Here is an 11852-nt window from a genome sequence, read left to right on the forward strand (position 1 = left end):
GCATTAGTGAGGATGCCGTGCAAACGAGAGTTCTAAAAGGTTACAAAACCGTGGCTCTTGAGGAAATCAACTATGGGCATCTTCTATAGCTGGATTTCAATAAAAATTTTAATTACTTACAAAATTTTAACGTTATGTTTTATTAGTAAGTCTTCCTGATTGTTGGGAGAGGGTAGCAGATGGGATTATATAATAAAGTGGACTTGATCAATTTATATCCATCAACATCATATAATTCAGTCCATTTAAATAGATTACCTAGCAAAGCTTCCTGATCATCCAACCCCATCAGCCCAGCAGCTGCTCAAGAAAACCATTAAGTAATTACTCAAATAAAAAATACATTCATATATACAGATAACTACTAAATAAATACATAAATAGTAAATCCCTGGTGTTACTTACCCTAAGCAGGTTACATAGAGGAGCGCATGTGAAAAGTAACTCGGTATAAAATTTGGACTATTCTTCTCTTGTGAATTTTATCTCAAGTTCATATCTTTGGAAATATGTTAAAATGAAAATTATTAAATACAAAACAGATCTGAAAGAATATTATAGCAAATACCCATAAACCCAAATTTACATTAACACATTTTTATTCTTATTATTTTTTTCTTTTAGTCAGATTCATGACATATAAAATACATACTTAACCACTTCTAGGTGTATGATTGGATGAGTTTTGACAAATGTCTACAGTTATGTAACCACCACCACAATCATGGTATAGAACAGTTCCATAGCCCCCAAAAGTTCCCTCATGTCCCTCCCACCAGCCCCTGGCAACAACTCGTCTGCTGTCACTAAATTTTGCCTTTTCTCAAATTGCAGATAAATGAAATCATAGAGTATGATGTTTTTCGTGTCTTTTTTCACTTAACATAATGCTTCTGAGATTCACCCATGTTGTTGCATGAATTAGTAGTTTGTTCCTTTTATTGCTAATTAGCATTCATTGTATGGATGCGGTTTACCCTTTCACCAATGATGAACTTTTGAGGTGTTTCCAGTTTGGGACTATAATAAAGCTTTTATGAACATTCATGTAGATTTTTGTGTGGACATGTTTTCATTTCTCTTGGGTATATACTGAGGAGTGGAATTGCTGGGTCATAAGGTTAGTATAATATTTAAGTTTATAAGAAATTGCCAAACTGTCTTCTGAAGTGGCTGGACTTTTACCTACCCATGAGCAATATGTGAGCGTTCCACTTACTCCACATTCTCGCTGACTTTTGGCAATGCCAGTCTTTGTAACTATAGTCATTCTAGTGAGTTGTAGCAGTATTACAATTTGCACTTCCTTAATGACTAGTAACTTGGAGCATTGGTGCTTATGTGCTATTTGTATGTTTTCCTTGGTAAAATACTCAGTTTTTCAATATTTACGTATTTAAAAAATATATCTATTATAAACACCACTCCTTAATCAGAGATGTTTTGCCTAAGGCTTGCCTTTCCATTTTCTTAACAGTGTCTCTCTCTGGAAGAGTGGAAGTTATTCTTAACTGAGCTTTGCCTAACCCAAGTTCCTCCAATGTTTTCATCTAGAAATTTTAGTTTTAGTTCTTACAGTTAAGTCTGTGATTCAAGTTAATTTTTGTGTGACATAAGGGGATAAAAGCTGATTTAAAAAAATATATAGCTATGTGTTTATTCCAGAACTATTTGTGGAAGAGACTTTCCTTTCTCCAATCAAATTACTGTCAGCTTTGTGAAAAATCAAGTGACCATATAGGTGTTACATACAGTGTCTATTTTTGGACTCTCTATTGTGTTCCACAGATTATATATATATATATATACACACACATATATGTATATATGTATATTTATATATATACACTGACTCCAAAAGCACATTATCTTAATTACTGTAGCTTTATAGTAATTCTTGCAATCAGGCATTATAAATCCTCCAATTTAATCCTTTATCAAAGTTGTTTTGACTATTTGAGATCCAATTGCATTTATATATAAATTTTAGAATCAGCTTGTTAAATTCTACCAAAAAAATGGCTAAGCATTTTGATTAGGGTTTCATTTAATCTATAAATCAATTTGGCTTTAATTGACATCTTAACCGTATTAAAACTTTCACCCAAGAATGTGGTATCTCTCCATTTATTTAGGTCTTCTCTCAAAATGGTTTGTAGTTTTCTGCGTTCAGGTCTTGCACATACTTCATGAAATTTATCTCCAAGTATTTCATGGTTTTTGATGCTATGGCATTATTTTTTCATTTCAATTTTCAATTGTTTGTTCCTAGTATATAGAGAAATATATTTTGGGACATTGACATTGTATCCTGTGACCTTGCTAAGCTTGAGTTGTAGTATCTTACTTATAGCTTATCATTTTCTACTTAAACAATCATGTCATCTGCAAATACGGTTTTATGTATCTTCCTTTCCAATTTGTATGGTTTTTTTTGTTTTTGTTTTTTCTGTCTTGTTTTTTTTTAGTCTTGTTGCACTGGCTAAAACCTCCAGTCAGTATTGAATACAAGTGGTGAGATAAGACATTCTTGCCTTGTTTGGTGTATTAGAGGGAAAGTATTCATTCAGTCTTTTACCATTAACTATGGTATTAGGTTTAGGTATTACATAGTTACCCTCTATCAGGCTGAGCAAGTTCCCTTTTATTTGTAGGTTGCTGAGAATTTCTACCAGGAATGGGTCTTGAGTTTTGTCAAATGCTTTTTCTGAATGTAATGAGATATGGTTTTTTTTTCACTCCCAGTGCGGAATTACACTGATTAACTTTCAAATGTTTCCTCTACGGTATCAATTTCATGGGCATAAAATATTTCATAATATTCCCTTTTTTTAAAAAAAAGTCTATAGGACCCATGCTGGTATCTCCCCTTTCGTTTCCTTTTTTAAAAAATTGTATTGGAGTATAGTTGATTTCCCCTTTCATTTCTGATATTGATAATTTCTGTTTTTGTTTTTTTCCTGATCAGTCTGGTTAGAAGTTTATCAATTTCATCGATATTTTCAAAGAGCCAGCTTCTGATTTTTCTTTTTTGTTTCCCATTTCACTGATTTCTGTTCTTATTCTTCTTTCTTCTTTTCTTGCACGTGTAGTTACTTAATTTGGAAAGTAAAAGTTAATTAGCTGGAGACCCTACATTCTTTCTAATACGTGTTTCAAGCTATAAATTTCCCTCTAAATACTGTCTTAGCTGTAGCCCACAAATTTTGATATGTTGTGATTTTCATTTTCATTCTAGCCAAGATATTTTCTAATTTCCCTTACAATTTATTCTTAGGCATATTGATTATTTAAGTGTGCTGTTCTTATTTTTCTTTTATTGATGTCTAGGTTAATTCCATTGTGGTCAGAAAATATATGTCTTGTATGATTTCAATGCCCCTTAAGTTTAGTGAGACTTGTAAGAAGCAGGTGTACCTCTTCCTTGCTCACTTTCCTCTTCTGCTGGTTGGATACAGATAGCAAGGCCCTGGGTGATGATATAGCCACAAGATGGAAAAAGTCTTAGACTTGAATCACTACATGGAAGAAAGAAGCCACTTACCTGGAACACTCAACTTGGTCTATACACGAGCAAGAAATAACCTATTTTTTGAACCATTACAGGTTTGGTTCTGTTTGTTATATCAGTTTAGCTTACCCTGATTAAAATGCTGCCTATTTTTTGAAGGTTCCCCTCTACCTCCCACTTCCCTGAGTTTTTCACAAAACACATAATCTATATTTCAGTTCATACTATCTAAAGCATACCCATCACATCTACTCAATATTTTCATGTCTTCCATTAACAAGTAAAACCTTCACATAAATAAAAATAAATATATAGGAAGTTTACTGCACCAGCCAAGTTTTTTTAAAATAAATTTTTATTGAAGTATAGCATGTACACAGAACTGTGTGCCAAGAAATATACTACCTATATATACATTATATATAATTCATATATCTGCAGAAATTTATAAAGCTGTCTACAATTGGGGCATTTTCTTCCATTCCAATATCTTCTTTCTTACTTGCTATTTTTGGAGCCCTAGTAATCAAAAAAGTCAAGAAAAACAAGTGAAAAAAAAGGCAGCCAGAGTGTATCACAGAGAGGCTCTTCCAAGAAGTCTGAACTCAAGGCTAGAAAGCCAAAGCTGGTCCTTTTCAATCACCTATATGCTCCTCAGTTCCTCTGCCACACTCCTACAGTGCTACCCTTTCCCATTTTTTTTTAATGGAAAGAGGATATAATATAGGTAGGGAAGAATGTAAAGAGAGAAGCTACATCATCTCCTTTCCTAGAATAAATACCAGGCTCCAGCACTGCTGCTGGCCCTTGTGGCATCTTTGATAAATTTAAAAAAAAACTCTCTAAAAAGGACTCCTTTCTCAAGTCACCTTACTTCCCACCTGACAGATACTTGTTTTAATATAACTATATTAATTTTATTCATAAGAACACCTTCCTGCCACTTGCTAGAAAGTTGTATAGAAGAGCCCCCAATGTCTGTGATGTGAATAGCATCTTCTGGACGTGGCACTGTTCTTTTCTGTCCAGTCCACATGCTGCACTTGGCCTCAGGCTGTAGGCCAAGTTGTAGCTTTGATTTCTTTTTTTTTAAAATGCATCAGGGTTATTTTTTTTAAATACTTCTTAAATTGAAGAATCATATACATACAGAATTAAAAGGGAGATGTACCTAAAAGAAGTAAAACAACAACAAAACAAAAACAAGAACCACGAGTTTACACAGGAAGAAATGTAACAAGTTCAGAATCTCAAAAACACATAAATGATACAAGAAACACCATAAGCAAAAATAAACACCTAAATTTGCATGGGCCTACAGGAATAGGGTCAAAGTGAAAATTCCAAATAAGTTGAATTATACACGAGTGATAGGGCCAGTAAGAACTCGATTTCCTATTTTATGCTAATGGAAAACAAGGAAAGGATACTGAAAATCTGGGAATATTTCTGGGTGGTCCACTGTAGTTATACAGTGGAGTGGGTGTTGGCCACAATATCAGAAAGGGTAAATGTCATTCCAAGTTTTGGAAGAGGTAAAAAATGGTGACAACTTCTAGGGCCAGGAAAGGCCCTAGAATAGATCCTTATTTATAATGATAATGTTTTTTAAGCCTTTTGGAAGAGAACATTGTTCACTACGTATCAACAGGTTTGACTTAACTTCATGAACTTTTGGGGGCAGTTACCTGACTAGGGAAATGCAGGACTTCAGCAAGGAATGTAAGATCCCATGATATTCTTATAGACAAACTTGGAGAGAAACGGGCTGATAGATGAATCAGTAAATTGCTGAAACTCTTACCTAATGGGTGCTGATTAATAGATTGGGCAATTTGTATCACATCAAAGAGCAGTTTCTCAGGCCACTGTCCTCAGACTTGTTTCATTCAATACTGTTTACCTATCAAACTTTGGAGTGACCAAAAAGAATAAGATAGCATATATATCTTAGATGAATCCAAAAACATTTCAAAAGGTTAATAAATCTAACACAAGAAAACTTAGAATAAATGAAGGTCCTGCAAAGCAGGTTAAACAAAACACCAACTGCACAAGTGTAGGATGGGGAAAGACTATTAACAGCAGTAAAAATAATTAACCTCAGAGACTGAAACAGTTTCATGTGGGTGTCAGAAAAGCTAGTTCCGTATTTGAGTGTTAAATAGAAGAACAGAAGAGCATTAACTAGAACAAAAGATAACAGTTCTACTACCTATAAATGTTCAGTTCTGGGTTGTATACTTTAAGATACAGAAAACTAGGGCTTCCCTGGTGGTGCAGTGGTTGAGAATCTGCCTGCCAATGCAGGGGACACAGGTTCGAGCCCTGGTCTGGGAAGATCCCACATGCCGTGGAGCAACTAGGCCCGTGAGCCACAGCTACTGAGCCCGCACGTCTGGAGCCTGTGCTCCGCAACAGGAGAGGCCGCGACAGTGAGAGGCCTGCGCACCGCGATGAAGAGTGGCCCCCACTCGCCTCAACTAGAGAAAGCCCTCACACAGAAACGAAGACCCAACACAGCCAAAAATAAATTAATTAATTAATTTAAAGTAAAAAAAAAAAAAGATACAGAAAACTAGAGCCTTTGCAGAATTGGGGTTTGAATGGTAAAGACAATTGAAGCCACAATGTATCAGTGAAATAACTGGTGACAGAAAAGAGAAGATACTGGGAGTCATCATAACAGCCGTGGTTAAACGCTTGGCCCCAAGGGGTTCATAAGACAAATGATAGGAAGAAACAGAACCAACCAGGACAGGCAGAGCTGCCCCAAAATGGAGGTAGATTCTGGTCCCCGGAGAATCGGATCAGAGGCCCATCTGGTATTCAGGGATTTTCCAACTTTGAGATTTCATAAATATGTATTTAAAGATCTGTCCAGTTATAAAATTACTCTCTTTGAAGAATACACAAATGACAATTCTTCAGAACTACTATGTTAAAACTTTTGAGGATGTAAAACTACAAAACATTCAGAGTTTGCTTTATGGGCCACAATTTCTCTCTCAAATTGACAAACATTTGTGAGTGTGTTGCTTTCTGATGTGAAATTTTCCCAAGTGTTAAAGCAGCCAGCATTGACGTGTAAACTTTTGATTGTGAAAGACATTTGACTAGCGTACTGTATACGCTGTTATATTATAATAGGGAACATTGTCTTAACTGCCAGATTCATGTGTGTCCCTACCTGAAAAAGCCAACAGCCCTAAAAAATATTATATAAATATATACAAACATGGGTTCTTAGAAAGGAGTTGCTTCCTTTTCAAAGATAATTTTACACAGCCAATCTTCCAGGTGTATTTAACTTATGGCTTTATTTATATAATTTAGGTTACCCATAACTATTTGAAAATATGTGGCGTGAACCTAATTCTAACTGATTTCAACTTGTCTTAGTTAAAGGTATGTCTTGGTACACTACACAAAAGCTCTAGGCATAACTACTGCATAGCTGAGATTCCCTTAAGACCATTTCAACATTCATTCTCAGAGATCACATAAAACATGAATAAATCCATGTAATACATGAAAGAAATTTGCTGTTCCACATAACTATATCCTAGAATCATCAGGGATTTAAAAGGAAACTTTTTCATGATTTGCCTTAAAAGAAATTATTTACTGTTTGTCAACATTTTATCTATATTACCTCCTAGAATATTTACATCAATTTTCTTTGGAAAAGCAAGAATTAACCTTGGCATACCATTTTGCATAAGGATCAAACCTGTTCTTTTTGTTCTTATACTTTTTCATACCTTTCAGTCTCAGAGTGGAAATAAAATCTCTCAGGGAATGTACATAGTTACTGTTCAGTCAGTTACTAGTCCCTGATTATACCAAGAAGGTATGAATTAAAAATATATTGGAAGAAAAATAGTTCATTCATAACACAATAAGAAATATAAAATAAGTAAATTAGCAAATGGAATTGTAATAAAAGGTACAAAAGGGGAGCTTACCTAGATGATGTATTGTTGTCCAAAAGGACTCTCTTTTGGCCACTGGAAAAAGCATCTATGAGAAAATACTTGAGCCAATTCCTTGCCTGATCAAGAAATTCACTACCTTCTATATTCCTAAAGGCAGGTCTTTGAAGTCATCAAAATTAAGCTAAAAAGTGTCTAATTTAGGGGGGTTATTAAGATTTGTATTCATGTAGAATAAGCCACTTACAAACCTATTTTCCTTTACATTAACTATAAACACTGGTACCTCATATTTCAGATGAGATCTGGGCATCATAAAATCAGAGTCACAAGATGCTCTTACATAAACATTTAGAAATCCAGTAACTTCTGATTTAAATGGTGCTTTTAGAAGGGAAACAATAATGACATTTATTAAAGCCTGCCTTTAACCATGAAAGTCCCTGGAATAAAAGCAAAAGTACTGCCAAGAAGCCACAGGTATTTAACACATGCACAGAGAAAAATACGATTTTGAAGGGTGCAGTGACCTTCTTCTCTGCCTCCATTAATGAATGGGCTGTAAGATTAAAGGTTAATAGCAGTATAAATACTATAATTACATAATGTTGGGTTCGTTTGTCTTTCATGTTTACAAAAAACCTTTTTGTTCCTGTACTTTTAAGGCCTTGTAAGGTCTGCCAGCCACTGCCTTTCTTGTCACCAGAGTTCTCAGCGGGTTTACAAGTGGAGGTACCCAAGACTGCCATCTGGTGGAAATGATAGAAATCGAAATGGTTTTTGTAAGTGATTAAGTCAGTTGTCTACTAAGAAGGTATGAATTAAAAATATATTGTAAGAACTTTTTTTTTTTTTTTAGATTCCATATGTATGTCAGCATACGGTATTTGTTTCTCTCTTTCTGACTTACTTCACTCTGTATGACAGTGGCATGGACATATATACACTACCAAATGTAAAATAGCTAGCTAGTGGGAAGCAGCTGCATAGCACAGGGAGATCAGCTCGGTGCTTTGTGTCCACCTAGAGGGATGGGATAGGGAGGGTGGGAGGGAGATGCAAGAGGGAGGAGATATGGGGATATATGTATACGTATAGCTGATTCACTTTGTTATACAGCAGAAACTAACACACCATTGTAAAGGAATTATACTCCAATAGATGTTAAAAAAAAAAAAAAAGAAGTCATGAGGATGTAATGTACAGGAGGGTGATTATAGTTAATAATACTGTATTGCCTATTTGAAAGTTGCAAAGAGTAAATTTTAAAAGTCCTTATCGTTAGAAAAAATTGTAACTATATATGCAGACATGTTAACTAGAGTTATTTTGGTGATCATTTTGCAATATATACAAATATTGAATTGTTATGTTGTACACCTGAAACTAATATAATGTTATATGTCAATCATACCTCAGTAAAAAAACTGTAAAAACTAAAAAAAAAAACAAAAGAGAGAGAGACGATGGGAAAACAAACAAACAAAAAAGACTGGCTTATGTATTAGCTACTGAGGGAATAATGGAAAATATTACATTAGAGTTTTGCACTATAGTAATACTCCAAGTAAGTTCTATTTGTATTATATATTTATATATATATAAAACTTATATTTATTTATAATAAAAAGGTCAAAATCGTAAAAGAAAATATATGTACTTACTCAGAATGTGAAAAGGCTGTCTAAGTATACAACTGAAGGTTCAAACTGTTAAAGAAAATGATAAAATTCTAAAACTACTGAATGTAAAATTCAAGAGACACTTCTCAAAACTCATCAAATTGAACACCTAAGATCTTTGCAGTTTACTTCATGTAAATTTTCCTTCAATTTTTTTAAAAAAAGTAAAACAAAAAATACACCCCACTCTATTCTTAAAACAGCATATGGAGAATAAAAGATAATTATTTTTGACCAAGGAGAACTATCCAGTACTCCTCAGATGACAGCATCTTAGCTCTCTCTAGTGACTCTCCAATCATAGTGATTAGAAAGCCTTTATTCTGCTTATAGGAAAAGCTGGCATAGAAACAAAAAGTTATTGTGTAAGAAAAAGCACAGACACACAGTAGCATGATATAAGATTTTCTGGGGAAAAATCCTGTCATTGAGCTTGTAGCTTTTCAGCAATTAGGAGGTTTCAGTATCAGTTAGATGTGTTTTGTTTGGTCCCATCCATGCCTTGACATCCTTATTTAAACAAACACACAAACAGTATTGAAAGGTAACTGGTGAACTCAGGAAAATAATTTGTGACATATGTAACAGAATAATGGCTAATTTCCTAAATACATAAAGGGCTCTCACAAATCAATAAAAAAAATGATCAATGTGTTAATAGAAAATAAGCAACTTATGTGAACAAGCTTTGATAAGAGACATACAATTACCAAAATGAGAAAAAAATTCAATCTCACTAGTAATCAAATAATTGAGAATTAAATCAAGAAAATCACAAATAACAATATTTTACCCACAAGATTGGCAATGTGCAATACTGGCAAGAAAGCAGAAAACATGAGCATTGTTGTTGTATACTGTTGGGATTATAAATTGGTGCCTGCTTCCTGGAAGGCAACCCAGAACCACTGAATTCATTTAGTTTCTGTATTTTATTTTTTAATTCAAAATTTTATTAAAAATTCAAACATACAGAAAATTACATAAAAGAATGTAAGACACCCTTACTTACTACTCAGATTTAACAGATGTTAACATTTTTATAACTTTATTTTTGAGGGAGGAGAAAATAAAACTCTCACACTTCCCAATGCTTCTGAAGAAGTAACTACTGTCTTAAATTAATGTGTATTTTTCCCATGCATGTTTTATACATATTATGTGTCTATAAATTATGCATCATACTCCATCAACTTTAAAATTTCATTATTTACGCAGCATTCCTTTATGTATAACTAAGAAAAAATGCTGCCAATTAAACCATGAAACAATCCTTTAATAACACTTAGGATTATTTTATACTTATTGTAACAGAGGTTTTTAAGACTTAGACTTTGACAAAACCTAATTATGAAATTAAAATATGAACAGTTATGACAAGTTGGTGCAACTATGCCATGACAGCTGCCTAGCCAATGGCAATTGTAAGATGTCAGTGATTTAAGACACTTCTCAATTTCAAAGATACTAAAATATTTTTTTTTAAAAGTTCACTTAGAAATATATTTTGGAGATTTAAGCTTTTCCATAAATGACATCCTTTTGGAACTTGCTATTTCCCTCAGCATTATGTTTTCAAACTATAAAAAGATGGCTCACCGCCTAAGGAAGCAAAGTCAGTAGCAACTAGCCGCTTCTAGAGCACAGGATTCTCTTCTTATACCAGCCTTCCCCCCATTTCTCTAAGTGCCGCAGGAAAAAAAAAATTGATCTATGCTAAAAGGGACTAGTAGGGAGAGTTATTCCTCCGTGGTAATGTCTGCCTTTAAACAGGAAAACTGTCTAGAGACAGTCACTTCAAAGGCCCAGGAATTAACATATTTATCAGTTGGGGCTAAGGTGATACAAGTGAGGCACTTGCCTTGGAGACAAAATATAAGGGGTGCCTAAATTTGGTAATCAAGATAAATATTTTAATGCCAACAGTTAAAAGAATCAAAATGAATGCAAAAACCATGACGCACGAAATATCAAAAAATTTAAAGTGACAATTATTACTTAATTTTCCTTTTGCCTTAAGCTCCAACAGAGCATGCCAGGGCACTCTTACTGGTCCAATCTTATAGGGGAAGGAAGGAGGTCAGAATGATGGATGTGATTACCAGTCTACAGTTTAAAATGTAAATATGCGGGACTTCCCTGATGGTGCAGTGGTTAAGAATCCACCTGCCAATGCAGGGTACATGGGTTCGATCCCTGGTCTGGGGAGATCCCGCATGCCATGGAGCAACTAAGCCCGTGTGCCACAACTACTGAGCCCGAGGGCCACAACTACCGAAGCCCGTGTGCCTAGAGCCTGTGCTCCACAAGAGAAGCCACCACAATGAGAAGCCCACGCACTGCAACAAAGAGTAAGCCCCCGCTCACTACAACTAGAGAAAGCCCGCACGCAGCAATGAAGACTCAATGCAGCCAAAAATAAATAAATAAATAAAATGTAAATATGCAACAGGAACACACAAAGTAATCTTCATAGGTAAGGTGAAGAGTTTTCAGTATTACATCTCCAAAACGGATGCAGGCTACTAAGAATTAGAGAATGTAGATTATTGATTGTATTTTTATTAAAAGTAACTAGGTTTATATAAGATGAAGACAATGCATGCCTGCCAGGTATCAGCATTTATGAGGCTACAGTAATTAAAATGGTATCATATTTGCATAGGATTAGACAAAAAGACAACAGAACTGAACTTAGAAACTAGAAATGGATCATACACGTAT

Source organism: Balaenoptera musculus, chromosome 13 (assembly GCF_009873245.2).
Source record: "Balaenoptera musculus isolate JJ_BM4_2016_0621 chromosome 13, mBalMus1.pri.v3, whole genome shotgun sequence".
NCBI lineage: Eukaryota > Metazoa > Chordata > Mammalia > Artiodactyla > Balaenopteridae > Balaenoptera > Balaenoptera musculus.